Raw genomic sequence first — 10,798 nt, 5'->3', positions numbered from 1 at the left:
AGGATTTTGGATTGTAACGATTGGATGCGGGAAGAATTTGATGGTTTGGTGGAGCCCCAGAGCTCAATTTCATATGTCCAAATTGGTCTGATTATTGTAGTGTGTCTTAATTTTAATTTAAAAATAGTAAAGTTCAAATTAAGCTGAGGTCCAAATGTGTCATTATTTACGAAAAGCAACTGCTTGCGTCTTATCACAAAGCAAATAGTGCCACTGTTCTCTAAACTCTTAAAAATATTGAAACAACTAAACTTATAGAAAATGTAGATGTGGCACTCTCTTTGGAATAATTACTGTTTCTATGACAGATAATCTTTGAGACTGAATGCTGACAGGATATTTCCATAAAGATGGGTCATAATAAGGCTATGAGCTTCCATAAATAATAGCTATAAAAAGTAACGTTTACTTTTTTATGGGCAGTTAGCCGTGATTGTATTATCCCTGGTTAGGGAGGAGGGAAGAAGAGGGGAAACAGGAGATTAAAGGGACTACTTCAATTATCCCGACAGCTCCTGGCTAGGCTGAAATATAGCTCGTTAAATAAAAATATTTAATTATATTCTAAACATAAGCATTTTAAGCAATATATTTGTTCATTCACAAGTATTTAATAGAAATTATTTACTTTTCTATTTCTGGGTTTATTAGACTTCTTACAACAATTTTATTAATTTAAATTTAATAGCATTTCGGACCTCATGGGCTAATTAAAAAAAAATAGACACAAAGTTTCTTGTAAGATTAAAGTTCTGATATATAGCCAAATTGTCATTTGTTATTTGTGATTGTGTTGCCATGGTTATTCTGCATAATTTATTTTGTTTTTATCTGGCTATATTAGTTCTATTTCTTCTTGAAATTTTTGTATTTAATTTATAAAAAAATACTTACTATTAATAACTGTTAGTTACAGCGCAATGGTTGATTTTCACAGTTTTAAAACTGTAAAAGTTAAAGTATAAAACATACCACTTGACAGTGAAGGGCTCCAGTAAATAATCCCTCTTCCTGACCATTCAGATCAGAATACAAATTACTCCGATGTATCACAAACAACATGGACATGTCATTAGTGACTGACATAAGACTGAAACGCCTTTAGAGAAGGGATCTGTTACATTATGTAGATTTACAACGTCAAGAGTGTCTTCATTAGAAGGCTTCTCCACATACAAATTCATACTAATCCTGTGGGGGGATACCTAATGGATTACAAATTTATACTACATACCAAAAGGCGTATGTAAAATCGCAAAATAAAGAATAATGATAAAAAACATTAAAACAGGATAAATATAAACTTTGAGTGATATACGGTTACAGTTAGCAGTTCTAAAAATTTTAAGCGATTTGAATACGGTACAGCATGCATAAATAAAAAAATAAGAAATGACCCTGTCTGATGTATTGATTGTATTTTTAAAGTTATGCATCAAAGAAATGTTAGCTATGAACTCAAAATAGTGCTGTTCAGTAGCTTTAGGCTTTAAAAACTTTCGTAGTGAGTTTATTAGCGGGACCGAAATGAGAAAAATATATGTTTTGCGTTAATTCGTTAATTTTTCGGCCTGAGATAAAAGGAAGCAGTGGAGCTTTAAAGTTATATTAATTTTTTGAGGACGTATGGAAACATCATACATTTAATCTCTTACGTTTTACGTTTCTAAGTTAGTAGAATTTTGAAAATCAAACTGAAAAATTAACCGACCGTCTATCCTCCAATAACTATTATGTTGATTCTGTATATACCTCTTGATAATATAACCATCCACCAATTTACTAAATACTTTTTTGGTATTACATGATATTATTAGCTAATATTATATAGTATGCAATTTTATGTTATCGTAAAAGGATAGTCCGAGTGGCGGTCTATAAAGGTATCAAAAAAGTTATTGTTAACCAACGTTTTGCCTCACTTTGCAGGGCTTCGTCCTCAGCTGCTACTTTTCAGTTGGTAACAGAACTTCATTCTTACAGCCCTCACGAAACCATGCAAAGTGGGACAAAACGTTGGTTAACAATAAATAGTTTTTTTTACTATTTTGATACCTTTATTTACCGCCACCCGGACTAATAACCTCGGACTCTTCAACCTACTTCATACGGTCATCTAACTTCTTCCAATAATTTGATTTTCTTATACATATTGTTATGGAGCAGCGGTAGCAGCGTGATAAGGCGCCAGTCTACCAATCCACAGGTTGTCGGATCGAATCCCGGTCCCACCTGGGCGTTTTCATGAACAATATAATGCAAAACTCACTGATAACCTCCCTCTGGCATTTATGAGGCGCGTAAGCCAATGGGTGGCACTCACAAAAAATAGGCGTGGGAGCGACGGGACCCACCCTGCGAAAATACCACGTCAAGCAACGCGCGATGTATTTCCTAATACTGGGAATATTGTATCCTAATACTGGGAATATTACCTCCTAATACTGGGAATATTACCTCCTAATACTGGGAATATTACCTCCTAATACTGGAAATATTAGCTCCTAATACTGGGAATATTTACCTCCTAATAATGGGAATATTACCTCCTAATATTGGGAAATAGATCGCACGAGGACTTAGGCCGCTATGGTCTGTTCTCCATAGAATAATAATAATATACATATTGTTATATAATTGATTTTAGATTTACTTTCATATTAATTCACTATGATTATGTTACTATATTTCGGATACTAGATTTAGTTATAAGAAATATTTATACTCCAAGAACAATTTTGTATTTCCCCTCCCTAGCTGTTCATTGTTGAAATCACTCCGTCAAATATCAATACAGATATTTGAAGGTCCTCTGTTTACACTCCCATTAAACAGAAATTTTCCATTTTTTCTCTACTTATAATTGTACTTTATATTTATCTTTTTTTTTAATTGTCTGATTATTTTCTAATTGGTTTATACCCATTATCATTTATTTTGATTATATTACAAAATTCGCTTTTCTATACTGCTATTGTTCTCATTTCTGCGTTTTGCCCATCCCACATTCTTCCTTCCACATTAGATTTTTATGTAATTTTTAATAATAATCTACCTATAACAGGCTGACCATTAAGTTCCCTCATTTAATTGATTTTTTTTAAAATTCCTTTTATTAATGGTAGATATATCAATCTGCCACACAGTTGTGGGTAATAGGTAATAGTGATGAATGATCACATTCATACTAAAATAAGAATACAAATAAATAAATAAAAAATCTCTCTTAAAATATATACAAACAGAAGGATAAACAAAATGAGCATAATCAAACTATCTGTATGAAAAAAAAAATAACATAATGATAAAATAAAATAATCTCTAGTCACATTTATACTCTTATATACTATATTTACGCAATCGACCTGAGGATCCCTGAGCCCACTCTATCCTATCCCCACGTGTGAGGGGTAGAGCAGAGCCCAAAAGATCCCAGCGCATCCCTCTCGCCGCATCTTAATTGAATTAATATATTTTTTTCAATAATATTATTATGATATATCTGTTCACTTTATTAGCCGGCTATTCAGCTAAAGATTCTTTTTTTTAAATCTTAATTTAATCCTTGTTATTTTATTAGCATTTTTGATTGTTTATATAGCACTACCTTTGCATTTTTATGGTATAATTTTTATATCACTCTTTTACCCTTACATTAGCTCTACCTTCTTTATATCTTTTTATTGTAGTTCTGATGAAGACCTATAACGTGGGTTGAAACGTCAATAAAAAATAAATAAATAGCTATTATTATTTATTTTTCCTTCCTGACAGCAGCCTTCACCATCTTCAAATTAACCTTGCAATCAACCATACATTTATATATTATTCCCAAAACCGTTTTAATATTCTTAGCGATTTATTAATTATTTAACATCATATAATATAACAAATCTTATAGCAAATATTTCGTAGCCGCTAAGTCTTTTATGAAATGTAGTACGGAGAGCCTAACTTTGATAAACGATGTTTTATTATAATTGAAATTTTTATTCTTTTATAAATTGAATCATAAAACTGTCATATTTTTCGTTTTATGAAATATCTTTGTTAAAGAACATTGATAATGTAATGAAATAATATAAGATTATATGGAAAATGTTTCATACACCACCTTCAATCCTCGCTTCATAGAAGAGAAAATTAAAATGGTAGTTGCTTCGAACCCAGTCCTGTGAACCCGCAGCTTCTCAAGCAATAAGGAAATTAAATATTCATCCCGGTAGCAACTGACTTCCCATATCCACTAGGCGCTGGCTTATCATTGCCTATCAGGCTACAATGATGATGAGTTGGCAAAGTTGAGATGCACTTCACTGCATATTGCAACACGGCCCGGCTTGTTATGCAACTCTAGGAAATTCTCCAAGAGAAATTTCCTGAACTGATTAATGCACTGAAGTTATCCGTAACTCCAATGGTTACATACATTGTGGAAATTAGATACACTTTGCAATAAATAAACCGAAACTTGAATTAATTATTTATAAATTAAAAGTACACTATTATACATTCATGGGCATTAGTTACAAATTCCTACCAAAAAGAATAAATAAAATAAATATAAATTAGAATAGGGCTAAAATATGTACATAAATAAAAAAATTAAAATTAAAATTTCTAACTAAAAACCAACTAGTTTCTAGCATTGCTTCCTCTTCTATTCCTGACAATCCACCAATGCTCCTGAAAAGAAGATTGTCTCGGGACCTTTTTATATAGAAATATTACTAGAGTGCTAATAACGGGTAGTTTCTCTTCATGTATGTATCACTCAATTATGATCTTAGATCAAATTTAATGAATGTATTTTTTTGTAAATACCATAAAATAAAAGTAATATATTTTAACTATAATATCGATAGCTTACTTCACAATGGTGTTAGGTGCATTTTCACAAACTTTACAAACAAAATAATTAAAGGTTATCTCTTTTAGGAAGATTACAACTTTTCAATTAATTGTTTGACTAGATTTAGAATTAATTATTAAAATTAATAGTATAATTAAATTTATTTTGCTGAATAACAAAAAAATAGCGGTTTAGAAATGTATAACGATTAATTTAGTTACAAAGCTGGATGGTGAGTGAATGCTGAAGAGACAGCTCATCGAAATCGAAGGAGGGTCTTTCAAATTCCAAATTTTAACAAAAAATTTAATTTAAATTATAATATCAAGCGATTAACCTGGAATCCTCACATCAGACTGAAAAGACAGGAAACTGCTTTCGACTATTACAGCAATTCCAACACATTACAAAAGACTGATCTACATGACTGTAATAAGGCCAATCTGGACATATGGAGTTGAGCTTTGGGGATCCACTAAACCTTCGAATTCCTCTCGTATTCAATCCTTACAATCCAAAATCCTTCGTAAAATCCTCAATGCTCCTTACTTGTCACAAATAAAATAATACATATAGATCTTAATGTTCCCTATGTAACCGATCTAGGCCGAACCAGATATCACTCCTTCCATTATAAACTCTCTAACCACTCAAACCCCCTAGTTTCTAATCTTGCATCCTCTTCCAGTCCTGACAATCCTCCGAGGTGCCTGAAAATAAGATGGCCACGAGACCATCTAATATAAAATGTCATTACAATGCTACCAATGGGTAGTTTCTCTACACGCCCGTAACACTCCAATTTAACTTAGATCAGATTTACTAAATGTATTATAATGTACAGTTAATAAATAAATATGTTTATCTGAGCATATGTATGAGATCAAAACAGTTGGGGAAGCAACTCAACTAGATAATACATACAAAACACATCGCTATTCGAGTAACACTTTGAACTCACAATAAACTTTGCGAATCGAACCCGTGCTCGCACTGATATCTGAAGTATTCAGATCGGAATCTGGTTTGTGTCGACGGGCCTCGTCTGGTTGTGAAGTTTAGTACAATCCATTAGCAACTTAGCGAACAAAGTTTCGGGCGTTTAGGTAAAAGCTGCTTCAGGTACGATCCCTTATCGAGCGAAGTACATTCGCAGTTGGAGAGAGAGAGATACAGCGGTTAGGTTATTTGGAATACTTAAATGGTTGAGTTTAGGGTTCTGCTCTAGGAACTGTTGATAACACTTTGCATGACAGTTATATTGTTTCATAGATGCTTTGATAAGCAATTAAATAAAAATATTTGCGTGTGTTTTAGCGAAAATGATATTGATTTTTTTAATAGACAGTAATCTAAATTTAGTGTGTGTGAACCACGGAGGGCAGTTGATATTAAATAAAAATATCTGGTGCTGAACGCGCATCCCACAACTTCTCCCTCTTACCCTAAACTAAACCTCTCTCGTTTCAGAACACACGTTTTTATATTCAATACTTCCCCGTACTAATTTTCTAAATGAGCCTTTGAGTTGATAGATTGACTAACTTCAATTTTAACAGTTTTTGTAAAAGTACTTTTAATCAAGTATATCGCTACACTATTTTCAAATTTTTCATTTGCCAAGGCATGGCAGTTATATAAAAATAAAACAAATCATGAAGAATATTGTCGAGAGTTATATTGATAGAGGAAACCAAAAGTGGTTAACAACTATTTATTTTCCGAAGTTTCGCCATTCTTTGTGGAGTTTTGCCTAAACAGATACAAAACAACTAAAAATATTTAGACATGGTATGATAATGAGATACCAAAAGGTAAATTAAGGTAGAGTTAAAATTATGTAAACATAACTAAAACGAAAATTATATACAAATGAACGAAAAGAAGGAATGAAAACAGTTATAATATAAATTAGATAATTATAAGAATATATTACAAAAAATAATACGTAATAATAAGCAGATATGAGAAACAAAACTTAATACACTAAAAGACAAAAAATAAATAACTAAGTTAAGATTAAACAAAGTTCGAAAAGAATGAATAATAATAAAAATAATTAGAAAAAATTAAAGATACAAAAAGTAAATTAAGGTAGTCCTACTATTTAAAAATGTTTGTAGTTGTTTTTATATCTCTTTAGCCCTGATGAAGCTCTATAAAGTGGGGCGAAACGTCGGAAAATAAGTAGTTGTTAACTATTTTTTTTCCTCCTTTGATCGCATCCACGACCATCTTCATATTTGAAATAATTTATATTTATAAATACAAAAAAAGGTAAATCTGTAGCAACATTACAACCCATGAAGAGTGACAGGTGCAATCATCTGTAAGGAAGTACTCTTAGTAGACCAATGGTTGCGCAAGGAGGTGATTTGGTCATGCTTGGACCGTCAAGACCGCCAGTTTTACCCAATTAGGTTATCCACTTTATAAGGGACCCCAAACCCACAGGGCTGACTCATCAGCTACAAGTAACCGATTATAATTATCTGCAGCAAATGGATTCGAAATCGTGTCCTTATAGTTAATAGTCCACTGCCTTACCAATGTGCTACCCACTCCCACCAATCATATATATATAATAAAAAAGTAAACAGTTAAGTAAAATCTACATTCTGAAATGTATTAACATTTTATTTAATGCTAAACCGTTACAGTATCAATGCGCGCATCTCTTAACTTTCACTTACCACTCCCCACTACGTATGCCTCCTAGTTTTGTATATATTGAAAGGCTCTAGTAGAAGATAGATATTTTATTTACGTCTTTTTAATCAATTGTCATTACGTTCTACGACTATCTATGTTTAATATTATTTTATGAAATGTTTGGCTTCCCAGCGATATACCGATATATATATAACAGCGATATATATAACACCTCTATAGTATTATTAATTCCGAAAAAATGTTTTCAATCAGAATAACGTATTTTCTCTTTGTTATATCTAAGTTAAAAATCAATTCCTTTCATAGTTTATACTTATCCGTTTTTTTTACTACCATTAAAAATGTGAAATAGTTAATATTTTAAACAAACAATATTATAGGTTTTTTTTGTTTTTTTTTCCAAAATCGTTCTGAGATCTGCTGGCTGGTTGGAATCCGGTGTTGGATATTGCCTTTTTCATTGAGTAAAAGTTCCACAAAATGAAAAACTTGACCCCTCACCATAGTTAGGTTCGTCCTAGGAATAGATTGGTCACCTGTAGATAACCAGGCAAACATCACCATCGCCTTAAAAAATAAAATAAAATAAAAAAAGTAATAGAGACGACATATGGACGGATAAGAGTAACAATGAAATTTTAATGTGTGAGAGAGATAGTATAAAATAATGGTTTGGAGAAAGAGAGCATAAAGGAGAAAATCGTGAAGTTGGAAAGGCTAAGCCAACAGGCAATATTTACAATAAAAAGAACCTATCGTCTAACGTAAAAATAATACATTACACGGCCATAAACCAGTAATTTTATACGGAATGGAGACAACATGTCTCCATGGGCCCAAGAAAACACAGGAAGTTTACAGGTTAAGACCCAACCAGGAAATATACAGGGAGATACAGACCTGGAAACCGAAATAAGAATCAGAAGACTAATATTCTACGAGCACATGATGAGAATGGACCAAAGCAAACTAAACAAGAAAGTCTTTGACGGAGTCCGTGAATACTAGAGCGTAGTGAAGCGAATGAGAGAGGAAACAAAGAAATTGAAAATAATAGACAAAGACTGCCTGGATAGAGAACAGTATGGGGAAAAATTGAAATAAATAAATGTTCTTGAGGCTAATAAAGAAAAACGGAAGGGTACTGCGTGGTCGGAAGAGAGGAAGCAAAGGCAGAAATAATGAGAAGATAGTGGGAGAGAATAAGAGAAAAAACGAGAAGGAAAATGTAATGATATTCGTGTGGTTTTGAATTGCTGTTCTGTGGAAAAATAAAATTAAAATAACAAAAAAAAAAAAAACGTACTTTGGAAGAACCCATTTTAAAAGTTGGGCATTTAAGGCTCTGTCAAATTATGTACAAAAGGATAAGATCAGAGCTCTGTTTCATAATAAAGTACAAACTAATACTACCAGTCTTGTAGATTTATCTTAATTAAATTACACAGACTTGTACAATAGTAACTTGTACTTTAGTAGTTTTTAATTCCTGTAATATCACTAATAGTCTCCCTATTAGGAAAAAATAAGTATTATTATTACCACACTAGTCTCTACACTTGTACAATGAATTAATACTATTAGCTTTCATTATGAAACAGGACCCTGGATGATTAAAGACACGTTATTTGTATATTCACCTTACGAATGTAATCAAAATAATTAGAACTGTTTTGGCGAAATCGATAAAATCTATTTCGTAAAGTGAACTTCTGGTTAGTCGATTTTATTGAGAAAGTTGCTTTCACATCCCAGGTATATCTGCTTTAATTTGAATTTCGTAAGGCTTTTCATATTTCAGTTAGTCCGTTCACACACAGAGGTACGTTAAATCTATTTTGGAAGACTTCGGTACTTTGTACTTAGGGACAAAACGTGTATTTCCGTCGAAAACTAAAATTTGAAATTTCCTACTATCGCAATATTATTCCTTACTATATATTCCAACTATAGGTACGTGAAAGTAAATTTACCGATGAGGCTACTGGTCCAAATGATTTTTCGGACACAATGATTTATAAAACAGATAGATTCGATGAAAAACACACCTTGAAAATGTAACTAGATTACAATACCATCCAAGGTAAGAAAAAAAATATTAAAAACCTTATAAACCTGTATTTTATAAAAGAATATATTCAAAGAATTAAATACATTTTTTTCCTCAAATTTAATTAATAGGGCACTGGTATTATACAGAGGCAAAAACATTGTTTGCTTTCTTTCACTTTGTCTGTGTTGTCTTCGATTTTCCTTCTGCAATCTGCAACCCCGGATTTAAATAAACATTTTTCTATTTCCATAATTTCTGGGTCAGTAGAACAGAACTCAGGTGACCTCAATTGAAGGATTATTTCGTCTTTCTATTGCATTTATCTAGATTCTTTTTAATTTGCATTATTCAAGAGAATTTCATTGTTTATTCATGCCATTTTTAATAATATCCGTTTTACGGAGATGATAGAAAAACATCTTTTTTGTATTATAACTGGAAATTAGTTTCTGTGAAATTTGATAATTTTAGATCAAAACAAGGCGTAAATAAAAGTTCTAGCTTCAATACGAACTTGCTTATCTTCACTAAACTTGAAGACATGTCGGCTGCTTAGAGAAAGTTGTGTAGTGTGGGCACTGCATAAAATGTTTAAAGTTAAGTTCTATGTTTTTAATAAAAGTGTTTTGGTTAAAGTTTTTTATTTAAAGAAGTTCTTAGATTAATGATCAACAACCTTCCACCATCCAATCTCGTGACGACTGGCTAAGGAGGTAGGCTCATCTATGCTTTAAAATCGTATTAATTTTTTCCATTGAACTCTGGGGCTCTACAAAACCATCATATTCCTCCCGTATCCAATCCTTACAATCCAAAATCCTTGATGCTCCTTATTACGTTATAAATAAACTCATTCACAAAGACCTTAACATCCCATTCATTGCAGATTTGGTCCCCAAAACAGATATACGTCTTTTCATTCCAAACTCCTTACCCATCCTAACCCATTAATTCTTAATCTTTTATCCTTAACAATCCCTGATAATCCTCCAAGGCGTCTGAAAAGAAGATAGCCACGAGACCTTCTAATTTAAATTAATGCTTGAAGTACCACGAATGGGAATGCTTCGCGCTTTATATTCTATTTCTATAATTCTATTTCACTTTAAATAATTTCGAAAAAAATTTACATAATTACATCTGTTGGTATTTTTTATTAGGTATAAAATTTTTTTGGTTTAAATCTTATTCAAAAGGCCATTCCTTTTTAAGAAAACTAA

Source organism: Halyomorpha halys, unplaced genomic scaffold, assembly GCF_000696795.3.
Source record: "Halyomorpha halys isolate HHAL.00 unplaced genomic scaffold, Hhal_1.1 Scaffold1146.1, whole genome shotgun sequence".
Taxonomy (NCBI): domain Eukaryota; kingdom Metazoa; phylum Arthropoda; class Insecta; order Hemiptera; family Pentatomidae; genus Halyomorpha; species Halyomorpha halys.
This window is presented reverse-complemented; position numbering follows the sequence as displayed.